The sequence below is a fragment of the Aotus nancymaae genome, unplaced genomic scaffold (assembly GCF_030222135.1).
Source record: "Aotus nancymaae isolate 86718 unplaced genomic scaffold, 86718_ANA_hifiasm-v0.15.2.pri h1tg000014l, whole genome shotgun sequence".
Classification (NCBI taxonomy): Eukaryota; Metazoa; Chordata; class Mammalia; order Primates; family Aotidae; genus Aotus; species Aotus nancymaae.
In genome coordinates, this window is record NW_026988425.1 from 124,528,178 (window position 1) to 124,552,942 (window position 24,765).

The 24,765-nt window shown below is 42.3% G+C and overlaps 1 protein-coding gene and 1 pseudogene across 1 annotated transcript in view; both read right to left on the reverse strand.

Annotated features, from left to right (window-relative positions):
- Positions 1–24,765, reverse strand: part of OTUD7A (OTU deubiquitinase 7A) — a 285,170-nt gene that overhangs the window by 79,136 nt on the left and 181,269 nt on the right. The window lies entirely within an intron of this gene.
- LOC105730953 (small ribosomal subunit protein uS2-like) lies at positions 1,444–2,406 on the reverse strand (annotated as a pseudogene).

The following is a 24,765-nucleotide window of genomic DNA, read 5'->3' on the forward strand; positions in this document are numbered from 1 at the left end:
GTTTCACTTAACACAGTTACCTCCAGTTCCATACATACTGCTGCAAATTCTGTTTTATGGCTGGATTTTATTCTGTTTTATGGCTGGATAATTTGTATATGGTAATGAATGCCCAGAGCTGTGCCCAGCTGGGTGAACTTTTCTTCAAGTGCGCACATCCATGTAACCACTAGCATGGTCAAGCAGATCAAGGAGATCATGGCTATGCCATGTTAATCACATCAGATGGCCCCATGCCCCTCCCAGTCAGTCCCTCTGGCATCATTTCCTACAAAGTATCACACAGGTAGTAGCTTAAAACAGCACAAGTTTGCTATATCACAGTTTGTAGGGTGGATGTCAGCTGTTTCTCTGCTCTGAGTCTTACAAGGCTGAAGGGGTGTCAGCAGGGCCGCAGTCCCTCTTGGAGGCTTGAAAGAGAATCAGCTTCCAGGCTCATTCAGGTGTGGCAGGACCCCCATTCCAGGCGGCTGGCTGTAGCACTGAGTCCCTGTTTCCTTGCAGGTTGTCAGCTGGAGGTCACTGTCCATGTCCAGAGGCCACCTGTGTTCCTTGGCTTGTGGCCCCTTTCTCCATCCCCAAGCCAGCAATGACCGATGGCGTCACCTTCATACTTCAAACCTCAGTGACCTCTTCTTCCTGTTCTCTCAGGGCCCTCTGTGTTCTTCTTTGGCTTCTAAAAGCCCTTGATATTACCTTGGGCCCATCCAGATAATCCAGGATGATCTATTTTAAAGTCACCTGATTAGCAACCTGAATTCCATCTGCAGTCCCTTCACAGTGGTACTCAGAGCAGTGTTTGGCTGAATGTCGGGGAACAGGAATCTTGAGGGATATGTTGTCTTCTACACAGCCCCTGTGCTCTTGAGCTCCATATAAATGGAATCATGCAATAAGTGTCTTTCGTGTCTCTCCTCATTTGCTCAGAATAAGGTCTCTGGGATTCATCTGTGTTGCAGTGTGCATCAGTAAGTAGTTCGCTTCTTTTTACTGTTGAGTACTATTGACTGTTGGATGCACTGCAGTGAATTCATCTACTCACTTGCTAAGGGATATTCACACTGCTTCTAGGTTTGTGTGATTATAAGTAAAGCTGCTGTGAACATTTCAGTAAAAGTCTTTTTGTGGACATATATTTTCATTTCTCTTTAGTAAATATCCAAGAGTAGAATTGCTGGGTCAAAGGCTTAAATGTATTTTTAATTTTGTAAGAAGCCACCAAACTGTTTCCCACCGTGGTTTTATTATTTTGCCTTTGTAACATTTGAAAGTTCTATTTTTCCACATTCTTCTAATGCTTGGTATTGTCAGCATTCTTAATTTTTTTTTTTTGGTGGGTGTGCAGTGATATCTCATTGTGGTTCTAATTTCTTTCTTTTTTTTTTTTTTTTTTTTAGAAACTCGATGTTTCTTTTCCATGAATCTTATATGTTGTTTAAGAGCCCACACAAGAACAGCTTAAGACCATTCAGTGGTTGCTCCTACGCATTCAGTGGCCTGAGCAGTGGGAGCTGCAGACCAGTCTTCTGTGGCAGGCTGGGCGCTCCAGTCTTCAGTAGGGAACTGCTGGATAGGCACAGAGGGCACCTGCACGCCTTCAGACCAGTCTGCAACCTTAGGCTGAGTAGCAGTGAACTCAGGAGCTGGAGCAGTCCATTCGCCCTGAAATTCCTCCTTGGTCACAGCCTTTTCAGCAGCAGTCTGCTCTTCTTTTTCAATCTCTTCAGGATCTCTGTAGAAGTAGAGATCAGGCATGACCCCCCACAGGTGTTCACGGGAAATGGTGCCACGCATGCACAAAACTTCCTGAGCCAGCATCCACCACATCAAACCACTGAGTGAGCTCCCTTGTTGTTGCATGGGATGGCAATGTCCACATAGCGCAGAGGAGAATCTGTGTTACATAGAGCAATGGTAGGTAGGTTAACATAAGACGCCTCCGTGAGAGGCTGGTGGTCAGCCCTTGGGTCAGTAACCACAAGCAGCCGTGGCTCCCGGAAGGCTGCCTGGATCTGTTGGTGAAGGTTCCAGGAGTAAAGCGGCCAGCAATTGGAGTGGTTCCAGTGGCAGCAGCAAACTTCAGCACGGCCCTCTGGCCAGTATTCCTGGAGGATCTAACGCTGACATCAGCAGGGTTTTCAATGGCAACAATGGCACGAGCTGCCAGGAGAAGCTTCTCCCAGGTCCTCTTCAGATTTATGATGTAGATGCCATCACTTTTCCTTTTATAGATATACTGCTCCATCTGGAAGTCAAGGTTGGTGCCACCTAAATGGGTTCCTGCTGCCAGGAACTTAAGGACATCCTCCTCCTTCATTTGCAGAACATCAAGGGCTCCGGACATTGTGAAAGTTTCCCTTTAAGTTACGACGGGAATCCAGAACAATGCCATTTGGAGCCCTCGGCAGGTAGCGCGGAAAGGCTGTGGTTCTAATTTCTATTTGCCTGATGACTAATATGAAATTTTTCTCATGTGCTTACTGGTAATTCATGTATCTTCTTCTTCTTTTCTGTTTTTAAGTCTTTTGCTCACTTTTTTATTGTTTGTATTTTTATAATTAACTTGTGGTTGTAATTTATTCATTCTAGATACGAGTACTCTATCAGATACATGTTTTATGAATATTATTTCCCAGTTTGTGGCTTACGTATTTATTTCATTTTATTTTATTTAATTTTAAGACACAGTTTTGCTTTGTTGCCCAGGCTGGAGTGTAGTGGCATTATCTTGGCTCACTGCAACCTCTGCTTCCCGGGCTCAAGCAATCCTCCTGTCTCAGTCTCCCAAGTAGTTGGGACCACAGGCATGTGCTATAATACCCGATAATATTTGTATTTTTTTGGTAGAGACAGGGTTTTGCCATGTTGCCCAGGCTGATCTCAAACTCCTGAGCTCAAGCAATCTGCCAGCTTTGGCCTCCCAGAGTGCTGGGATTACAGGTGTGAGCCATCGTGCCCAGCCTATTTATTTTAAGTGTCTTTTGATGAACTGAAATTTTTTGCTTTGGTGAAATTCAATTCATCATTTGTTTTCCTTTTCACAGTCCTTTTCTGGCCTCTGTAAAACATGTCTGCCAACTCCAGGTTCTGAGGATATTCTCTCCATGCCTTCTTCTAGAAGCTTTCTAGGTTTTGTTTTTACTTTTAGGCCTACAACTTGCCTTGAAGTAATTTGCATGCATGGCCGGAGGCAGAGCATCAAGGTCCTTTTTTTTTTTTTTAAACATACCATTTTACAGCTGTTTCAGTACCTTTGTTGAAAAGACTTTCCTTTCTTTCCCTTGCCCTCGGTGCAGGCCTCTCTCTGGACTCCATCCTGTTCTGGGATACACGGTCTGTGTGTATGCTCATATCACCTGATCCCCTTGGCTGGATGTCAGGCCCTGCAAGCCCTCTAGTTTTCCTCTGCAGGACTGTCTTCCCCTAGGTCCTCAGTGTAACCCCAGCCAGCTTCCAGCAGTGCCCCCACCTTGCCCAGCCTTCTTTATTTTGGAGAAACTGAATGGCTTCTGTTTTACATTTTTCCCTGGCTGCTGTCTACAAAGTAGAAAGCAGTGGGCAAGGCCAGGGGCATGGAGCCTGGGCTGTGGACCCCATAGAAGGGCCGCTGGGCTTCGGGGAGCCAGCAGGATTCCTGATGATGGGCTGTGGCTGTGAGTAAAAGCAGTGGACACTTTCCAGCTTTCAGTCAGGAAGAGCAGCGTGTTTCCAGCCTCCATGGCCAAGGCTGAGATCGGCTGAGTGGTCTTGGAGGTTTATCTTGTGGTGATGGCCAAGGAAGCCTGGTCCAGGAGAGCCTGGGAGTTCTGTGGTGGTGACGCTGACCCTAGGGCAGAGGAGGCTCAGGGTCTCTGCTTGGATTTAGCCAGGGCAGTTCCACCTATTTGATATGTGGGCATGCCCTAAGATTTCACTTGAAAACTATATTCAGCTGCTTCACAAAAATACTTGCAAATAGTTGCTAGAGCAGCGTCTTTACGTAAAGTGCAATGAGTTAGTAACTGGCTCATGCATATAGCCAGAGAGAAGTGGGTCAGAGGACAATGACAACCTGTCACTCCCACTCAGGAGCCCAGGGGAGGACTTCTAGGACAGGGTCAGGCGTGAAGCTCAACAAGATGCGCAACTGTGCTCAGGGCCTGTGGCAAAGCTGTGCCCTTCACCTCTGTGCTCTGGGGTCCAGGCTGGAGGTTGGACTGGAAAGGAGGTCTTGCCTGAGACTCTGGGTCTAAGTGAGCCACCAGGGAGCCAGAAGCTTCTGCAAGCAAGAGGTGTGATGAGCAGAGCAGCCAGGGAGGTGCCGGATGGAACAAAGTCCCTGTTCTGGGTGCAGTGCAGCTAGGACACATGGCCAAGCCAGGACAAAGTAGGGCTTTCCACAGCTGTCTGTTTCTTTGCTTTTATATTTGATTTTAGTTTGCTTTTGATGAGAGAATTTGCATTTTGGGTGGGAGTTAGAACTTTCTCTGTGCTGTGAGGAATGGGTGCGTGTGGGTGTGCGGGGGGAATGGGTGGTAGACATGTTGTGTGGCAGGTGTGTGTTGGGTTGTGTGTGCACAGCTTGAGGTCTTCCATCATTCTGGCTCCCTCTATCACAGCCACAGATATCAAGGACCCTGCATCAGAGGAATGTGGGGGATGCTTTGGACACACAAGGGTGCGCTGGGGACTGTGGCCACACATCCGGACACATGGGGCCACTGGCATTTGGCACCTGAGTTGCTCTCATCCGAAACATGACCCTGGGCCCTCTGGGGTAGATGGATGGCTGATTCTCCTTGGTGGCCTCTGCACCTGTATCCTAACTGGGTGGGGCAGGGGGTGGCTTCAACTAACAGCATGGAAACTGCCCTGGCTATGAGGGGCTTCCTATTGGGCAAAGCCGTTAGGGGGCGCCTCTGTGCTCACTTTCCATCATGGCCTGCAATCACGGAACAAATCAATTAAAGCAGAGAACAATCAGTTATTTTTTCAGACTTATTTTCTTAAATGGCTTAATCTATGCCTCAGGCCACACATACTGTTGGTTACATAAGCAGCTCCAGTGACTGCATCTCTGTGACATCGCTACAGTGCTACATGCAAGAGCTGGCCTCTCTGCTCCTGAGCAGGCCCTGCTCTTTCCACACCCTCTCTCCAGCCACTGGGGAGACTACGCCACTCTGCCTGCGGACAGAGAGTGACAAGGGACAGAGCTCCCATTCCAACCAGTGAACCACGTCTGCTGGAGCCTGGGGGGAATCACAAATGCTAGCATCAACAGGCCTGTTTGGATACTCTTAAGAGTCCCGTTTCCATTTTAGAAGAACATTATTAAAAACAAACCTCATTCACCTTAACCAAAATTAAACAGCTAGATGACCTTCAACCAATATCTCTGGTTTGGATCCAGTGACCTGCATGTGGTCTCACATCCCCATCAGAGTTGCTCTTTGCGTGCAATTTTTGGCCCAGTGTAAATGCGGAAGAACCTATATTTCACACAAACAACTCTTGCTAGATATGCAGGGTTGTTGTGAAACTTTAACTATTTTACCATCTTCATGTGCAAAGGTCTGGCAGGTATGCTTTAGCCTCAGGGGAGGGAGAGACAAAGTGGTGAAAAACTGAGGTAGGTTTCAGAGGTCTCTGTTACGAACACGCATGCGACTGTGCACAAAGGTAGAGAGCTGGAAAAATGTTACACTCCCAACATGGGAGTCACTTCTTAGTACTGACAGCGTTTGGAGTTATTTAAAACAAATTAGTCAGGAAGTAGATGAATAACAAAGTTAACTGGATTTTCTAGTATGACTATTAAAATGTAAACAATGGCAGATAATCTGTGTTCACGAAGTGAAAAAATTCCTTTACTGCAAATATGTATTAAATCAGACAGTAGTGGAATTACACATCCTCTACCAAACTCATCTGCATAAACTGTAACACTACAAAGCTGATGTCAACATCTGTCACCTTAACTGTCTAATGCATGACTTCTGTTTTGGAAGTCAGCAGCCCTTTATTTAATTGGCAAAACCAGATGCCCTCTGGACATTAAATGGGTAATATTTACAAACACTTTTTTCAATGTGTGAGTTTAGTAATAATATTTTATTTCAAAATTAGTTATAAAATGCTGACATATATAAATCAGTTTTGAATTATTTGATAAAATTTTCATACATAAAACTACTACTGTTTGCTTATTCCAGCATTGAACTAAGTGTTTATCAGTGATAGCACAGTAAATAAATTCAGACTGCCCTGGGGAGTTTTGCTCCTGGAAATGGTGGAGTAGATTGTTTTACACCAATACTGATATTGGAATAACTAGGAAACATGGCAAAATATAAGAAAGATAACTGCTTGATGACATCAGAGAGTATAAAGGCAGTGAGGAATTTGAGGCTATGAAGTGGGAGAGGATTGGAGACGAGAGACACACTAGCATTTGCAGTCACTTTCCCCGTTGGGAATACTGCCAGTGACAAAGGCAGTGGCTGAGACGCTGAACAGACCTTTCAACAAGTCTTACAGGTATGGGCAGACAGAAATGAAAATTCAGGGCCCTCAATGAGAAACAAACCTCAGCCAACACCCCAGGCTTTTGGCTGGGAACTTGAAGGGCTATATCCCAAGAGTCGGAGTAAACTAAAAATAAAGCAGCCATAGTAGGGAATTAAGTCCAGCTTCACATTACTTAAATACCTGATTGGCTTAATGTGGTCTTAGATTACTAATGTCCCCACCCCAGTTGCCTAAAATAAGCAAACTGCACTTTCTCAGGAAAAAAAAAATCACCCATTGCCAAAAATTATATCTCAAAATCTTAATATGTAATATCTAAGACTCAATTAAATTGACTAGCAGTCACATAAGATTAAAATGGAGCTGAAAAGTTCCTATTGCCTAGTGACGGTGATGCTGTCATAATGTTCTAGTGCAACAAGTTACCTTTTCTATATTTATATAGGATTGCATTCACAAATACTTAGTATTGTGCTACAATTACCACAGAATTGAGTGCAGTAACATGCTGTGTGTCAGGTCTCTATATGCAAGCCTGGAGCCTGAAAGTCTGAAGTCCTGCTTGCCTTGGCTGATCGTCTCCCACCCCCACCTGCATTCACCATTGTCCCTGATCGCCCAGCAGAGCTTCCCCAGACAAGCCCCTTACCCAACCCTGCCATCTTAACTGTTCTTATGATAATGTGAATACCTCTCACCCAACCCTGCCATCTTAACTGTTCTTATGGTAATGTGAATACCTCTCACCCATCCTGTTATCTTAATTGCTCTTCTGCCTCACCCCCACCCACCACCTTAACTGAACTTGTGGTCATGTATACTCCTTGCCCCTACCCCCCACCACTGTAACTGATCTTACTCTGCAACACCCCCACCTCCAAAAAACTACCCCAACCTATAAAGCTAATTCCCACCTTACCTGCTTCGCCTGTCCTTTCTCGGATTTGGCCCACTTGCACCCAAGCAAGAAATAAAACGGCCTTGTTGCTCACACAAAGCCTGTTTGGAAGATCTCTGTAATAAATGCATTTAATGTTCAGTACTATTGGATGCAAACAACACTGTGCAGGTTTGTAGCCTAGGAACAATAGGTTATACCATATAGCGTAGGTGTGTAATAGGCTATGCCATCTAGGTTTGTGTAAATTTACTCTGTGATGTTTGCACAATGGGGAAGTTGCCTAACAATGCATTTCTTAGAATGTGTCTCCGTCATTAAGTGATGCATGACTGGAGTCTAAAATAATTATATTTAATATGTAGACGTTAAAGAATTTTGGCAGGGAATTGAGAAACATAAAAATAAGTCCGGTCTAGAACTGAAAAATAGACGAACTAAAAATAAGAACTCAGTGCATATGGTTAAGAGCCGACTGGGCAATCAAGAAAAGAGAAAAAACAAAGTGAAAGATAAGTTGAGAAGAAAATATACAGTTTGAAGCAGACTTACAGACATGCAGATACACAGGTACACAGTGGGAAGTAGATGTGTGGAGTAAGAGATAAAAGCACAAGACCATATGCATAAGCATGGAAAAGGGGCATAAGTTTCAACACACATGCACAGAAGCACCTCAATTTATTATGGAGTTAGGGCCCAACAAACATCCTAAGTCAAAAATACTGTGAGTTCAAAATTCATTTAATAGCCCAATAAACCCATTATAAAGTAGAAAAATTGAAAGTTGAACTGTCATAAGTCAATGACCGGCTGTAATTGAGTCCCAGAAAGGAAGAACAGACAGGGCGGTACAGAAGTGATATTTTAAAAGAGAGGTTCATCATGGTGGACAGGAGGCAGGACTAGATTGTAGCTCCAGCTCGGACGAATAGAGCACTGTGCAGAGGCTTGCATCAGAATTTTAGCTCCAGAACGGCTGCAGGAATAAACCAGAAATCCCCACAGGACCCACAGGCCCTCTGATAGAAGCAGACTGCTCCTGCAGGACCCGGGAGACACCTCAAATACTGTGAGTGTACAAACTGCAGAAGCGAGAAAGGGAGATACTCTGCCCCTGAATATACACCCCACTGGGGAAAGTGAAGGTCTACTTTGTGAAAGTTTTTGACTTTACCTGGAGCTGAGTTCATTTGGAGAGCTAAGCAAAATACAGGGGTAGAGGAAGCAGCAGGAGAGGCCCTGGGAGCTTCCTGGACCCCGAAGCAGGCCATTCCTGCCTGGCACCACAGGGATTTGGGGGGCAGTCTCACAGGCACAAGGAAAAGGAAGTCTACAGCTGAACTTTGTAATAATTTGAACTGGGCAAGAGCCTCCTGGCCAGAACTCAGGGGAGGGTGTGAATCTGGCATGCAGACTCCACAGGATGGGGAGGAACTAAAGCCTTTTTTTGTTTGTTTGTTTGTTTTTGCAATTAGGAGGTGGGTAGCCTAGGGCAAGTTCTCAGCTCTGCTTGCCCGCTGCCTAGAAACAAACTTGGTGCTGTTAGCAGAAACATGGTGGCAGTGAGACCAGCCCTTCAGATTGTGTGGGAGCTGGGTGAGGCCTGTAACTGCTGGATTCCCCAACTTCCCTGACAGCCTGCATGACTCAGCAGATGCAGCATAATCCTCCCAGGAAAACAACTCCATTGACCTGGGAAGTTCACCCTCACTCCCCATAGCAGCCTCAACAAGACCGACCAAGGAGAGTCTGAGCTCAGACACACCTAGCCCTGCTCCCAATTGATGGTCCTTCCCTACCTACCCTGGTAGCTGAAGACAAAGGGCATATACGCTTGGGAATTCTAGGGTCTCACCCACCGCCAGTTCCTCTCCATACTTACCACAGCTGATGTTCTCTGGAAAGTGCCACATCCCGGCAGGAGGCCAACCAACACAAAAATAGAACATTAAACTACCAAAGCTAAGAATGCTCACAGAGTCCATTTCAAATACCCACTGCTACGTCCACTGGAACAGGTGCTGGTATCCATGGCTGAGAGACCCATACATGGTTTAGGACATCACAGGACTTTGTACAGACAACCCCTAGTACCAGGCTGGAGCCGAGTAGACTTGCTGGGTGGCTAGATCCAGAAGAGAAATAACAATCACTGCAGCTCAGTTCACAGGAAAGGGGGAGAGTACTACACCAAGGGAACACCCTGTGGGACAAAAGAATCTGAGCAGCCTTCAGTTCTTGACCATCCCTCTGACAGAGCCTACCCAAATGAGAAGGAACCAGAAAATCAACCCTGGTAATCTGACAAAACAAGGCTCTTTAACACCTCCAAAATATCACACTAGTTCACTAGCAATGGATCCAAACCAAGAAGAAATCCCTGATTTACCTGAAAAAGAATTCAGGAGGTTGGTTATTAAGCTAATCAGGGAGGCACCAGAGAAAGGCAAAGCCTAATGCAAGGAAATCCAAAAATAAAACAAGAAGTGAAGGGAGAAATATTCAAGGAAATAGATAGCATAAGGAAAAAACTACCAAAACATCAGGAAACACTGGACACACATAGAAATGAAAATGCTTTGGAAAGTCTCAGAAATAGAATTGAACAAGTAGAAGAAAGAAATTCAGAGGTTGAAGACAAGGTCTTTGAATTAACCCCATCCAACAAAGACAAAGAGAAAAGAATAAGAAAATATGAACAAAACCTCCAAGAAGGCTGGGACTATGTTAAATGACCAAACTTAAGAATAATTGGTGTTTCTGAGGAAGAAGAGAAATCTAAAAGTTTGGAAAACATATTTGGGGGAATAATAGAGAAAAACTTCTCAGCCTTGCTAGAGACCTAGACATCTAAGCACAAGCAGCACAAAGAAAACCTGGGAAATTCATTGCAAAAAGATCATCACCTAGGCACATTGTCATCAGGTTATCTAAAGGTAAGATGAAGGAAAGAATCTTAAGAGCTGTAAGACAAAAGCACTTGGTAATCTACAAAGGAAAACCTATCAGATTAACAGTAGATTTCTCAGCAGAAACCCTATAAGCTAGAAGGGATTGGGGCCCTATCATCAGCTTCCTGAAACAAAACAATTATCAGCCAAGAATTTTGTATCCAGCCAAACTAAGTATCACATGTAAAGGAAAGATACAGTATTATTCAGACAAACAAATGCTGACAGAATTTGCCATTACTAAGCCAGCATGAAAAGAACTGCTAAAAAGAGCTCTAAATCTTGAAACAAATCCTGGAAACATATCAAAACAGAACCTCTTTAAAGCATAAATCACACAGGACCTATAAAACAAAAATACGAGTTAAAAAGCAAAAACAAAAAAACTAAGGTACACAAGCAACAAACAGCATAATGAATGCAATGGCACCTCACATCCCAATACTAACATTGAGCGTAAATGGCCTAAATGCTCCACTTAAAAGATATAGAACTGCAAAATGGATAAGAATTCACCAACCAACTATCTGCTGTCTTCAAGAGACTCACCTAACACACAAGGACTCACATAAACTTAAAAGTAAAGGGGCGGAGAAAGGTATTTCATGCAATTAGGCACCAAAAGTGAGCAGAAGTAGCTATTCTTATATCAGACAAAACAAACTTTAAGGCAACAACAGTTAAAAGAGACACAAAGGGACATTATATATAGTGCTAAAAAGCCTTGTCCAACAGGAAAATATCACAATCCTAAACATATATGCACCTAATACCGGAGCTCCCAAATTTATACAACAATTACTAACAGACCTAAGAAATGAGAGAGACAGTCACACAATAATAGTGGGGGACTTCAATACTCCACTGACAGCACTAGACAGGTCATCAAGACAGAATGCCAACAAAGAAACAACAGATTTAAACTATACCTTGGAACAAATGGACTTAACAGATGTATACAGAACATTTCAACCAACACCTGCAGAATACACATTCTATTCAACAGCACATGAAACTTTTTCCAGGATAGACCATATGATAGGCCACAAAACAAGCCTCAATAAATTTAAGAAAAATGAAATTATATTAAGCACTTTCTCAGACCACAGTGGAATCAAACTGGAAATCAACTCCAAAAGGAACCTTCAAAACCATGCAAACACATAAGAAATTAAATAACCTACTCCTGAATGATCATTGGGTCAAAAATGAAGTCAATATGGAAATTAAAAAATTATTCAAACTGAATGACAATAATGACACAACCTAGCAAAACCTCTGGGACACAGCAAAAGTGGTGCTAAGAGGAAAGTTCATAGCCCTAAATGCCTACATCAAAGAGACTGAAAGGGCACAAACTGACATTCCAAGGTCACATCTCAAGGAACTAGAGAAACAAGAAAACCCAAACCCAAACCCAGCAGAAGAAGGAAATAACCAAGATCAGAGCAGAACTAATGAAATTGAAACAAAAAAAATACAAAAGATAAATAAAACAAAAAGCTTGTTTTTAAAAAGATAAATAAAATTGATAGACCATTAGCAATATTAACCAAGAAAAGAAGAGAGAAAATCCAAATAACCTCATTAAGAAACAAAACGGGAGATATGCAGAAATACAAATGATCATTCATTGATCATTTACAAATGATCATTACATTATAAACTAGAAAACCTAGAAGAGATGGATACATTCCTGGAAAAATACAACTTTCCTAGCTTAAATCAGGAAGAATTAGATATCCTGAACAGACCAATAACAAGCAGCAAGATTGAAATAATTTAAAAATTACCAACAAAAAAAGTCCAGGATCAGACGGATTCCCAGCAGAATTCCACCAGACATTCCAAGAAGAATTGGTACCAATACTTTTGACACTATTTCACGAGATAGAGAAAGAGGGAGCCCTCCCTAATTCATTCTATGAAGACAATATCACCCTAATACCAATACCAAGAAATGACATCACCAAAAAGAAAACTATAGACCAATATTCTTGCTGAACATAGATGCTAAAATCCTTAACAAAATACTAGCTAACTGAATCCAACAACATATCAAAAAGATAAACCACCATGATCAAGTGGGTTTCATACCAGGGATGCAGAAATGGTTTAACATATGCACATCAATACATGTGATACACAGAACTTAAAACCAAAATCATGTGATCATCTCAATAGATGCAGAAAAAGCATTTGACAAAATCCAGCATCCTTTAGGTTTAAAACTCTCAGCAAAATTGGCCTACAAGGGACATACCTCAATGTAATAAAAGCCACCTATGACAAACCCACAGCCAACCTAATACTGAATGGGAAAAGTTGAAAGTATTCTCTATGAGAACTGGAACAAGACAAAGATGCCTACTCTCACCACTCCTCTTCACATAGTACTGGAAGTCCTAGCCAGAGCTATCAGACAAGAGAAAGTAATAAAGGGCATCCAAATTGGTAAAGAGGAAGTCAAACTGTCACTGTTGGCTGATGATATTACTGTTTACCTCAAAAACCCTGAAGACTCCTCCAGAAAGCTCCTAGAACCGATAAAAGAATTCAGGCAAGTTTCTGGATACAAGATTAATGTACACAAATCGGTAGCTCTTCTATACACCAACAGCAGCCAAGCAGAGAATCAAATCAAGAACTCAACCCCTTTTATAATAGCTGGGAAAAAAATAAATAAATAAAGCACCTAGGAATATATATGGAATACTACTCAGTATGTCATGGAATACTACTCAGTCATAAAAAGGAATGAATTAAGGGCATTCACAATGACCTAGATGAGATTGGAGATTATTATTCTAAGTGAAGTAACTCAGGAATGGAAAAACAAACATCCTATGTTCTCACTGATTTGTAGGAGCTAAGCTATGAGGATAAAAGACATATGAATGATTCAATGGACTTTGGGAACTTGGGGGAAAATTGAAGGTGGGGGATAAAAGGACTAAAAATGGGGTGCACTGTATTACTGCTCAGGTGTTGGGTGCACCAAAATCTCACAAATCGCCACTAAAGAACTTATTCATATAACCAAACACCGCCTGTTCCCCAAAAACATATGGAAAACAAAGAAAAACAGGATAATGATTGAGAATTTTCTAAATTAATGAAAGATATCAAGCCACAGATTCAGAAGTGATATGAACCCCAAGGAGCATAAATATGAGAAAAGTGCAAGTTTACATGTTATAATAAAACTGCTGAAAACCTATGATAAAGGAAAATATTCTAGAAACAGGATAAGAAAAAAGACTACCTCGACTTTTAAATGGAAATAATAAAAGCTAGAAGAAAATGGAATATCTTCAGAGTGCAAAAATAAATACATACATGCCAGCCTATAGTCCCGTATCTTGTACAATTCTTCTTTAAAAGCAGAGGCAAAATAAAAAAAAATTTCAGACACTTATCATCAGAGGACCACACTACAGAGAATACTAAAGGGTGTTCTTTAGGTAGAAGGAAATAATCTCAGATTGAAGCTCAGAGCTGCAGGAAAAAAAATAAAGAACAACGGAAAATCATTATAGCCTATGTGGGTATTGGCCCTATAGAGAATAGTATTTCCCTGTGGAATTTGAGAGAGAATCAAATTACGGGACAACATTAATAAACAAGGCAAGAAAGGATAAACGGAGTTCAGAAGTTCTAAGTTTCTTGAATTGTCCAAAGTGTGATGCAAGTACTATTTTAAGGGAAACTCTATAGTCAAGGATGTATATTGTAACCTCTATTGTAACTACCAAAAGAACAGTAAAACAATGTATCAGGAAGATGCTAATAGAACAGAAAATTAATAAATACTTTGATTTATACAAAATAAGGCAAGAGAGATGAAAAGGAAACAAAAGGGCAAACAAAAGCAAATAATGAGATGTCAGATCTTTAACCAACCAGACCAGTTACCGCATCCAATGCAGGTAAACTAAAAGGCTTCAAGTAAAACACATGATCAGACTGGATTTTAAAAACCTTAATTTTACATCGTTTACATCTGAATTACAAACTGTCGCAAAGGTTGAAAGTAGAATGATTTTAAAAATATATCATGCAAACACTAATCAAAAAAGTTAATGTAGAAACACCAATGTCAGATAAGTTGACACTGATGAAAATAAAACTTTAATAAAGATAGAAAAAAGTTTATAATGATAAAATATCAGACCAACAGGAAATTACGACAAGACTAAATATTCTTTTTTTGTTGTTGTTGTTGTTGCCAGGCTGGAGGGCAGTGATGCGCTCTCGGCTCACTGCAACCTCCGCCTCCTGGGTTCAAGTGATTCTCTTGCCTCAGCCTCCTGAGTAGCTGGAACTACAGGCGTGCGCCAACAAGCCCAGCTAATTTTTGTATTTTTAGTAGAGATGGGGTTTCACCATGTTGACCAGGATGTCTCAACCTCTTGACCTCATGATCCGCCCGCCTCAGCCTTCCAAAGGGCTGGGATTATAGACATGAGCCACTGCACCCAGCTGACTAAATATTCTTAATCTCAAATTATACAAAGGAAAAATCAACAGAAAATAAAAGAGAAATATACAAGTCCACAATCAAAGTGGGAGGTTTTAACAAAGTGCTTTCAATAGCTGATAGAACAAGCAGACAAAAATAATCAGTATGGATTTAAATAACATGAAAAACATGATCCAATTAACATAACAGATCACTGCACCAAGAATCACAAAACCTACTTTTTGTTTCTTTGTGAACATGAAACCTTTACCAAAACTGATCATATGCTAGGCCATAAAGCAAGTCCCAAATTTCAAAAGGCTGAAATCATTCACACCCTCTTCTCTGACCAACTGGCAGAGGACAGGGAACTGTAGGGGACTGGCTGTGCCATCGTGCCCAGGTGACTTTCCAGGTACCAACAACCCCACAGGCACAGGCTTGAACTGCAGTCTGAGTCTTGGCAGAATGCCTTGGGATCCTCCTGGCACAGGGGCAGACGGGAGGTCTGTCAGGCACTGCTCTGAGGATGCCTCTCCCTCACTTTGCTCTCTCCCCTACAAAGCAGTCATGAGACAGCTCATCATGGCCTCACTGTTCTGAGGAGGTATGGGCCCGCCCCCTCAGGACAATAGACATTAGTGAAAATCAAACTGTAATAAAGATGTAAAACCTCTCAGCTGCTGCACAGAACAGGCTCCTCAGCAATGGGGTCTTGCACAACTCATGCAGCAGGCTGTCCCTTTTGTTTCAGTGTCCTGCTTTCTGGCATGTGGAACGAGGACCTGGGAGCTGGCACCTGGGCTACTCTCTCCCTCACTGTCTACGTAAGTAATAAACCGTCTGCATCTAAAAGTGGCCTGTCTCATCCTTACTGGTTGAATCAGACAGACCTTGCCCTTGCCTTGTCTTGTGTGTGTGCTTGACAGAAATCAGTAACAAAAGGAGAAGTGGAAAATCCTTACACACTGAGGAATTAACTGGAAGTGTATATAACCATTTACATATATGTGAAAAGAAGAGGCTGGGCCTCAATAATCTAAATTGGGGGTTTGCAAATTATGACCCATGGGCCAGTTCCACTCTGCCCCGATTTTGTACAATGCATAAACTAAGAATAGCTTTTACATTTTAAGAAATTTATTTATTTATTTATTTATTTATTTGAGATAGAGTCTCTCTCTGTCACCCAAGTTGGAGTACAGTGGCGTGATCTTGGCTTACTGAAACTACCACCTCCCAGGCTCAAGTGATTCTCCTGCCTCAGCCTCCCAAGTAGCTGGCATTACAGACATGCACCACCACACCCGACTAATTTTTGTATTTTTAGTAGAGATGGGGTTTCACCATGTTGGCCAGGCAGGTTTTGAACTCCTGACCTCAGGTGATCTGCCTGCCTCAGCCTCCCAAAGTGCTTGGATTACAGGCGTGAAGCACCACACCTGGCCAGCTTTTACATTTTAAGTTTAAAAGAAAGCATCTGTGACACAGAAAGCAGGTGCAGCTTGCAAAGCCCAAAGTACTTACTATCTGCCCTGTCATGGAAAAAAGTTTGTGAATCCCTGATCTGAGTATCTATCTCAAACAGTTTTAAGAAATAGCAAATTAAACCGACAAATAAAGAAGGAAAAAAAGGAAACAGCAAGACCAAGAAAAAAAACTTACAAATGCTGAGAGGACAGATATAAAACCAAATATATCAAACATTTATGATGATAACATCAGATTTTGGTGAAATAGACCAGAACCGATAAGGAGAATCAACGAAGCCAAAAGATGGTTCTTCGGAAAGACACAGAATAACTGATAACTCTGGCAAGACTTATCTGCATTTATATCCATGTGTCTATGTGTAAAAGAAGGCAGACACCCAGGAACATATGCTGCACAATTCCATGTATACAAAGCTCACGCACAGGAAAGACTAACCCGAGGTGTTATGAAAAAAGAAAACAACAAGACCAAGGCCATGACTGTAGTTGTAGTTACCTTTGGGGAGAAAGAGGGTGTAGTGAAAGGAAGAGGGAAGGAAAGAGATTTCTGGCTGCTGATAGTCATTGTTTAATTTGATTTCAATGATATTTGCACCAATGCTACACTTTATGAGAATTCATTAAGTTGTACAGTTATGTTATAATTTCCAGTATTAACATATGCAGTACTTCAATAAGAAATTTTGAAATATTTTGACTTTGTCTTGTTGGATTTGCTTTGTAATAAGTTTGGCAGTATCACATGTAAGGTGGCTACTTGGAATATATTTGACGTTAAAAAGCTGTTAATTTGTAACAAAATGTAAACAAGCAGGAACTAAGCACACGAGTATGTAGTTTTATACACTTACACCTTTCAGATTAGTCTGACCATTATGAGTCAGTCTTAGTATAAATTTAACATGAAATTAAAATCAGTGGTGCTTACGCTTAGAGACCTGATTATAATCAGCAAAATTATTCACGCATGAAGAAGAGGAACGTATGCTAAAAGCTGCAAGATTGCAATGTAAGCATTAACACTTCACAACAAACCATGGAGAATACTATCCAAGGACTCACCATGACTAGTTAGGCAGAGGACACATGGAAACAGAAGGAATAAAACTTCCCAAATATTGGGAAATAAAAAGAAAATGATGATAAAGCTGCCTTTTTCCAAGGGCTTTTCATCAGTGTACTGGGTTGGCCCCAGAGGGACTTTGGGCACATCTAGTCCTCAAAAGTAAAATCAGAGAAAACGACCATGGATGAAGGACATAAACTTGCATTTTGTATGGAAACATTCATAACTGTCCTCTGTTCAGGCCCTATTATGTTCCATTTTAGTGCTGCAGATACCCTATTTCATTCAATCATACCACCATTTTATAACTGCAGAAACTAAGGCTTGGCACGTTAAACTACTTGGTTCAGTGACCCCAGGAGGCCAGAGAATGGTGATGAGTGAAACTCAGGCTGTCCTAGCTGGCTTCAGCAAAGTTCACAGAAACACACGGGCTGCCTGCTGCTCCTATGGATCCTGATTACAATCTGCCTCCCTGAGCGGCTCCTTCTACCTTCTCCGGGTGGGGTGGCCAGCCTCCAAGATAGCACCCAAGACTCCATCTGTGCAGCTCCCTCCACTTCATACTAGGGTTAGTCTCTATGACCGATGGATTATAGCCTATGTGATGTGATGTCAATTCCAAGACTACTCCATGACAGATTGTGGCTTCCACTGTAAGCTGTCTCTTTCTCTCTCATCAGTCGCTCTGGGGGAAGTCAACTGATGCCTTATGAGGTTGTCCAGGTAGCCAAGGAAGAGGCAGCTGTGGTGACACTCTGAGGTCTCCTGGTGGCTACAAGTGAAGAACTGAGGCCACTAGCAGCCCTGTGAGGGGGCCTGGAGGAAGGTCCAGCAGCCCCAGTTGGACTGCGACCTCGAGAAGGACCCTGAGCCAGTCACACCACCCTTGATTCCTGATCCTCAGAAATGGTGTAAAAAATACATGATGGTTGTCTTAGGCTGCTAAGTTCTGGGATGATTTTGCATGTGGCAATAGATAACTAGTACACCATAACATCAGACTTTGACTAAACATTCCTGATTTAAAAAAAACAAGAACTGCGATGGAATGACATATGAACGCACCAGAATGGCTAAAGTTAAAAAGACTGACAACACTAAACGTCTGAGATGATGGAGCAACCAGGACTCTTGTATGTTGTTACAGTGGTATATAAAACAACATAAACACAATTTAAAAGGTCTAGCAGTTTCTGTAAAACTAAACATACATCTGCCTATGACCAGCTACATCTACCTGGGATCCAGATAATTCACTCCTAGGTGTTTACCCAAGAAAAACAAAGCCACCTCTCCATAAAAGAGCTTGTATAGGAATGTTTATAGTAGCGTTACTGATAATAGCCAAACCTAGTAACCACCCAGATGCACATCAAATAGTGATGGATAAAAACAACAACAACAACAACTGAGGTATAGCCACGTAATGAAACACTACTTCCACACTTCATTCTTTCTTCAAAAGAAATGAACTGCTAATACACTCAACATAGATGAATTTCAGAAACGTGCTTGGTGGAAAAACCAGACACAAAACAGTGCACACTGTCCATTTTCACAGCTCCTGGTGTTTCATGTTTTGTTGAGTGGACTCCTCTGTGTCTCACTCAACCAACACCCCTGAACCTAACTTGTTCCAAATTCAGAGCTATCCTAGAGAGTGGCTATCTTGGTAGACTAAATAAATAAATACACTGGACACAGACAAGAGACTCAAGGGTATCTGCCAGCGTAAACAAGTTTCCCGTGAGAGAGACCTGGGCACAGGTCAGACACAGGGATTCTGCCATCCACCAGGATAAAGAAGTACCCCCTGAAGGCACATCCTAAACATGCACAATCACCTCCCCTCCAGCCCTGTCAGGGCAGGGTTGGAGTTCACAGCCACTCTCCAGAGAAACAGAGAGGCCTCAAAAGCAAATTAGAAAGAGAAAAATGCAACACCCTCTCTCTGCCATTGCCAACAAAGCCAGTCTGTGCAGTTTCTGCACATCACACAAACTAGCCGAGAGCTTGCAGCAGGTCTTCCTTGGTGTCTCCTCTTCCACGACGTTTCTCCACACACGCTCTTCTCGGGGCACCTGGACCTACTCCTGCCTTTATACAGCATACATGTCCCTGCCACCAAGCTGCGGCGCGTGCTCTGTGTTCCGCCTCCACCCGCCACACGGCTGTCTGTCAAGGCCCTCTGTGTATGCTCAGGGCCCGAGGTCCCTCCTCATCCCTCCAGGCTTCCCTTCCCACAGGCTTCTCCCGGCACAGTGCCCATCTGCCCTGTAGACAGCAGGCAATGTTCTTGCATGTCTACACCAGGGCATGAGTGCCCTGAGGCCAGCGATGGAGTCCCCAGAGCAGGGCTGCCCCACCCAGAAAGCCCCAGTGTCCCGATCTCAGTCTGGGGCCCTTTTCTCCTGAAGGTGTCTGTCTGGCTTTACCCAAAGGGAGTGTGAGGCATGACAAAGGGACAGCAAGCTTTCTTCAAGGTTGGGACCCCAGGAACACAGATAGGACTCTTCCCGCCTTCTAGGACCTGCCTCTGGCAACCAACCATTCCCAGCCTTACTGGATGTGACAGGAAGGAAATCAGCTCTAACCACCCTAAACTCCAAGGATGCCGTCAGCAAGTGCTAGGTCCTTAGTGGTTCTCGGTTTCTGCCTTTTAAAGCAAGGAGTTTGGGTCCCTCCAAGTCTGGACCAAAGCTTTTAAGCCCCAGGCAAAGCTCCATTCATAGTCCTTGGCAAGTTTTGACCCATCGCTACTCTTTTTCCATCTAGAAAGAATCTCCTTTGTTTTGACCCCGAGTAGCCCCCATTTCCTCTTAGAACAGCCTGGTACTAAATACCAGCACTACCTCGGTGCTCCTGGGACCTCCGGGTTGCCTTGCTCACTGCCCTCAATTTTACAGATGAGAAAACAGAGCAAGAAGATCAAGAAAGTTGTTGAAGATTGCACAGTGAATTAGTAAGACCTACAGCTAGTGGAGCAAATAATATTTCCTGCCTAAAAACACAAAGATGGCCCATGCAAACATCCTTCCCAGCAGCCAATGGAACCAGGTGGGGAGAGACTCAGGGGCAGAGAGCCCTGGCCTTGCCTGGCCGTTGCACTGAGGATGGCACCTGGTGCTTCCAGGGATGGAGTGTGAAGGCACTAATTCCAGCCTAGAAGTTTTAGAAAGCAGATATGGGGCGTGCACTAACTCTTTTATTCAACATAAAAGAACATAAATGATACAATTCTAAGATGCCTAAGTAGGGTTTGAAAATGTTGATGTAACTGGAGGTTAAATGTGACATGTGAGACACACAAACAAGTGAAGATCTAAAAACTGTCTTGTTAATTCACTTCAGGCTGCCCAGTGTTTGCAGGAACAGTGGTGGCTACAAAGAGGGGCCGTGTGGGAAGGGCACTCTCCCTGCACTGTCACCTGCATACTCAGGATTGGCACAGGGAGCCACTGCCCCCCCCACCTGCCGGCTGGTCTCCGGTAGCATGAAAACAGTTGGCATGGCCATTCCTGCCATAAACAGGAAAATGATACACCCTATACCAGATGCCAGGTGCTGTCTGCATCTGTCCTTTTAAAAATTTAATTGCTTTATACAATTGACATTGAATAAAATGCAGATATTTACGTTTACAGTTTGAGAAGCAGACACATGCACATACAGACATGCCTCACCTCACTGTTTTACTGTGTTGCCCTTTGCAGATACTGCATTTTCTTTTTACAAATTAAAGGTCTGTGGCAACCCTGTGCTGAACAAGTTTACTGGCATCATTTTTCAAACAGCACGCACTCACTTTGCATCTCTGTGTCACATTTTGGTAATTCTCACAATATTTCACACTTTTCCATTAGGATTCTAACTGTTATGGTGATCTGTGCTCGGTGACCTTTGATGTCACTGTTGTAATTGTTCTGGGGCACCATGAACCACAGACACACACACCAATGAAATTAGTAACGCTGTGTGTGTTCTGACTGCTCCACTGACCAGCCATTCTCCTCTCTCCTTCTCCTCAGGCCTCCCTATTCCCTGAGACACAACAATATTAAAGTTAGTGCATAAACAACCCTACAATGCCCTCTAAGTTGTTCAAATAATAAAAAAAAAGAGTTTCATGTCTTACTTTAAATCCAAAGCTAGGAATGGTTAAGCTTAGTGAGGAAGGCATTTCAAAAGCTGAGATAGGCTGAACGCTAGATCTCCTGCACTAAACAGTTAACTAACTTCTGAATGCAAAGGAATAATTACTGAAAGAAATTAATAGTGCTACTCCAGTGAATACACAAATGATAAGAAAGTGAAACAGTCTTATCGCTGATATGGAGAAAGTTTCAGCAGTCTGTGGTCTGGATAGATCAAACCAGCCACAATATTCCCTTAAGCTAGCACCTAAACCAGAGCAGGGTCCTAACTCTCTACAATTCTGTGGAGGCTAAGAGAGGTGAGGAAGCTACAGAAGAAAAGTTGGAAGCTAGCAGAAGTTGGTTCATGAGGTTTAAGGAAAAAAGCCATCTCCAATAACATAAAAGTGCATGGGGAAATGGCAAGTGCTGATGGAGAAGCTGCAGCAAGATCTCAAGATCTTAGAAGCTCTAGCTAAGATCACTAATTAAGGTTGCTATACTATGCAACAGATTTTCAATGCAGACAACACAGCCTTCTATTGGAAGAAGATATTATCTAGGCCAGATGAGAAGTCGATGCCTGGCTTCTACAGACAGGGGCTACTGCAGCTGGTGACTGAGTTGAAACCAATCCTCATTTATCATTCTGAAAATTCTAGTGCCCTTAAGAATGACACTAAATCTACTCTTCCTGTGCTCTATAGCAACAAGGAAGATGGGATACAGCACATCTGTTAATACCTTGGTTTACTGAATATTTTAAGCTGACTGAGACATTCTGCTCAGAAAGAAAGATCTCTTTCAACATATTACTGCTTAATGACAATGTGTCTAGTTATCCAAGAGCTCTAATGGAGATGTACAAGATCAATCTTTTCATGACTGCTAATACAACATCCATTCTGCAGCCCATGGATCTAGGAGCCATTTTGACTTTCAACACTTATTATTTAAGAAATACATTTGATAAGGCTGCCATAGGTAGTGACTCCTCTGATAGATCTGGGCAAAGTACACTGAAAACCTTTTGGAAAGGATTCACAATTCTAGATGTCATTAAGAACATTTGTGATTCATGGGAGGTCAAACTATCAATATTAATAGGAGTTTGTAAGAAGTGGATTCCAACCCTCATGGATGACTTTGTGGGGTCCAAGACTTCAGTGGAAGAATTAACTGCAGATGTGGTGGAAGAGAACTGGAATTAGAAGAGGAGTCTGAAGATGTGACTGAATTGCTGCAATCTCATGATCCAAGTGGAAGAGTTGCTTCTTATGGATGAACAAAGGAAGTGATTTCTTGAGATAGAATCTACTCCTGGTGAAGATGCTATGAACATTGCTGAAATGACAACAAAGGATTTAGAAATTACAAAATTTATTTGATAAAGCAGCAGGAGGGTTTGAGAGGACTGACTTCAATTTTGAAAGAAGTTCTGCTGTGGGTAAAATGCTATCAAACAGCATCACACATGCTTCAGAGAAATCTTTCATGAGAGGAAGAGTCAATCAAATGCATCAAACTTCATGGTTGTCTTATTTTAAAAGATTGTCACAGCCACCCCAACCTTCAGCAACCACCACCCTGATCAGTTAGCCATCAACATTGAGGCAACATCCTCCACCAGCATCCATTTTAAGGTAATTTTTGTATATGAATGAGATGTAAACCAAAGTTCATTTTTTTTGCATATGAAAATCCAATTATCCCATTTGTTGAAAATATTATTATTATTATTATTATTATTATTATTTTGAGACAGAGTTTCGCTCTTGTTACTTAGGCTGGAGTGCAATGGCGCGATCTCGGCTCACCGCAACCTCCGCCTCCTGGGTTCAGGCAATTCTCCTGCCTCAGCCTCCTGAGTAGCTGGGATTACAGGCACGCGCCACCATGCCCAGCTACTTTGTTGTATTTTTAGTAGAGACGGGGTTTCACCATGTTGACCAGGATGGTCTTGATCTCTTGACCTCGTGATCCACCTGCCTCGGCCTCCCAAAGTGCTGGGATTACAGGCGTGAGCCAACGTGCCCGGCCGAAAATATTATTTTTTGTACTGAATTACTTTTGTATCCTTATTGAAGATTAGTTGTCCATATATTTGAACTGTTTCTTAACTTCCAATTTGTTTCACTGATCTAATTCTTTCCATTAAAGTACTTTATTGTACATATTAAGGTATATGACATGATGTTCTGATGCACTTATACATAGTGAAACGGTTATTATAGTCAAGCACATTAACTTACTCATCATTTACAGTCACCCCTTTGTGCATATGTGTGTACGTTAAAACCAAATTTTCCAGTATACAATGCAACATTATTAATGATAGCCCTCACGCTGCACACTTGATCGACATCACAGTTTGATTACTGTACTTTTATAAGTTTTAATATCAGGTGTTGTTAGCCTTCTCATACGGTCTGGCTTTATGTCCCCACCCAAATCTCACTTTGAATTGTAATCTCCATAATCTGCTCCCATCCCTTTGTCAAGGGCAGGACCAAGTGGAGGTAACTGGAACATGGGGGCAGTTTCCCCCATGCTGTTCTTATGAATAATGAGTGAGTCTCACAAGATCTGATGGTTTTATGTGTCTGGCAACTCCCCTACTTGCACTCACTTGTTCTGCTGCCCTGTGAAGAAGGTGCCTGCTTCTTCTTTGCCCTCCACCAAGACTGTAAGTTTCTCGAGGCCTCCCCAGTAATGTGGAATTGTGAGTCAATTAAGCCTCTTTCCTTTAAAAATTACCCAGTGTTGGGTATTTCTTCACAGCAATGTGAGAGTCAACTGATACACCTTCTAACTTTATTCCAATTTTTTCAAAGTTTGTTTTGTTTATTCTCTGTCCTTGGATTTAAAGTCAGTTTGTTAATTTCTACATAAAAAGATGGCTTGAATTTTTATTGAGATTGTACTGAATTTAAAGTGATCTGGGAAGAACCAACATCTTAACAATATTGAGTCTTCTGACCCATGGATATGGTACATTTAGCCCTTTGCTTAGGTTTTTCATCTCTTTAAGCAATGTTTTGAAGTTTTAGTGTTAAATTTATTCTTACATCATATTTTTTGATGCTACTGAAAAAAGTATTTTTAAAATTTATTTATTTATTTATTTATTTATTTATTTATTTATTTATTTATTTTTTTGAGACGGAGTTTCGCTCTTGATACCCAGGCTGGAGCGCAATGGCGCGATCTCGGCTCACCGCAATCTCCGCCTCCTGGGTTCAGGCA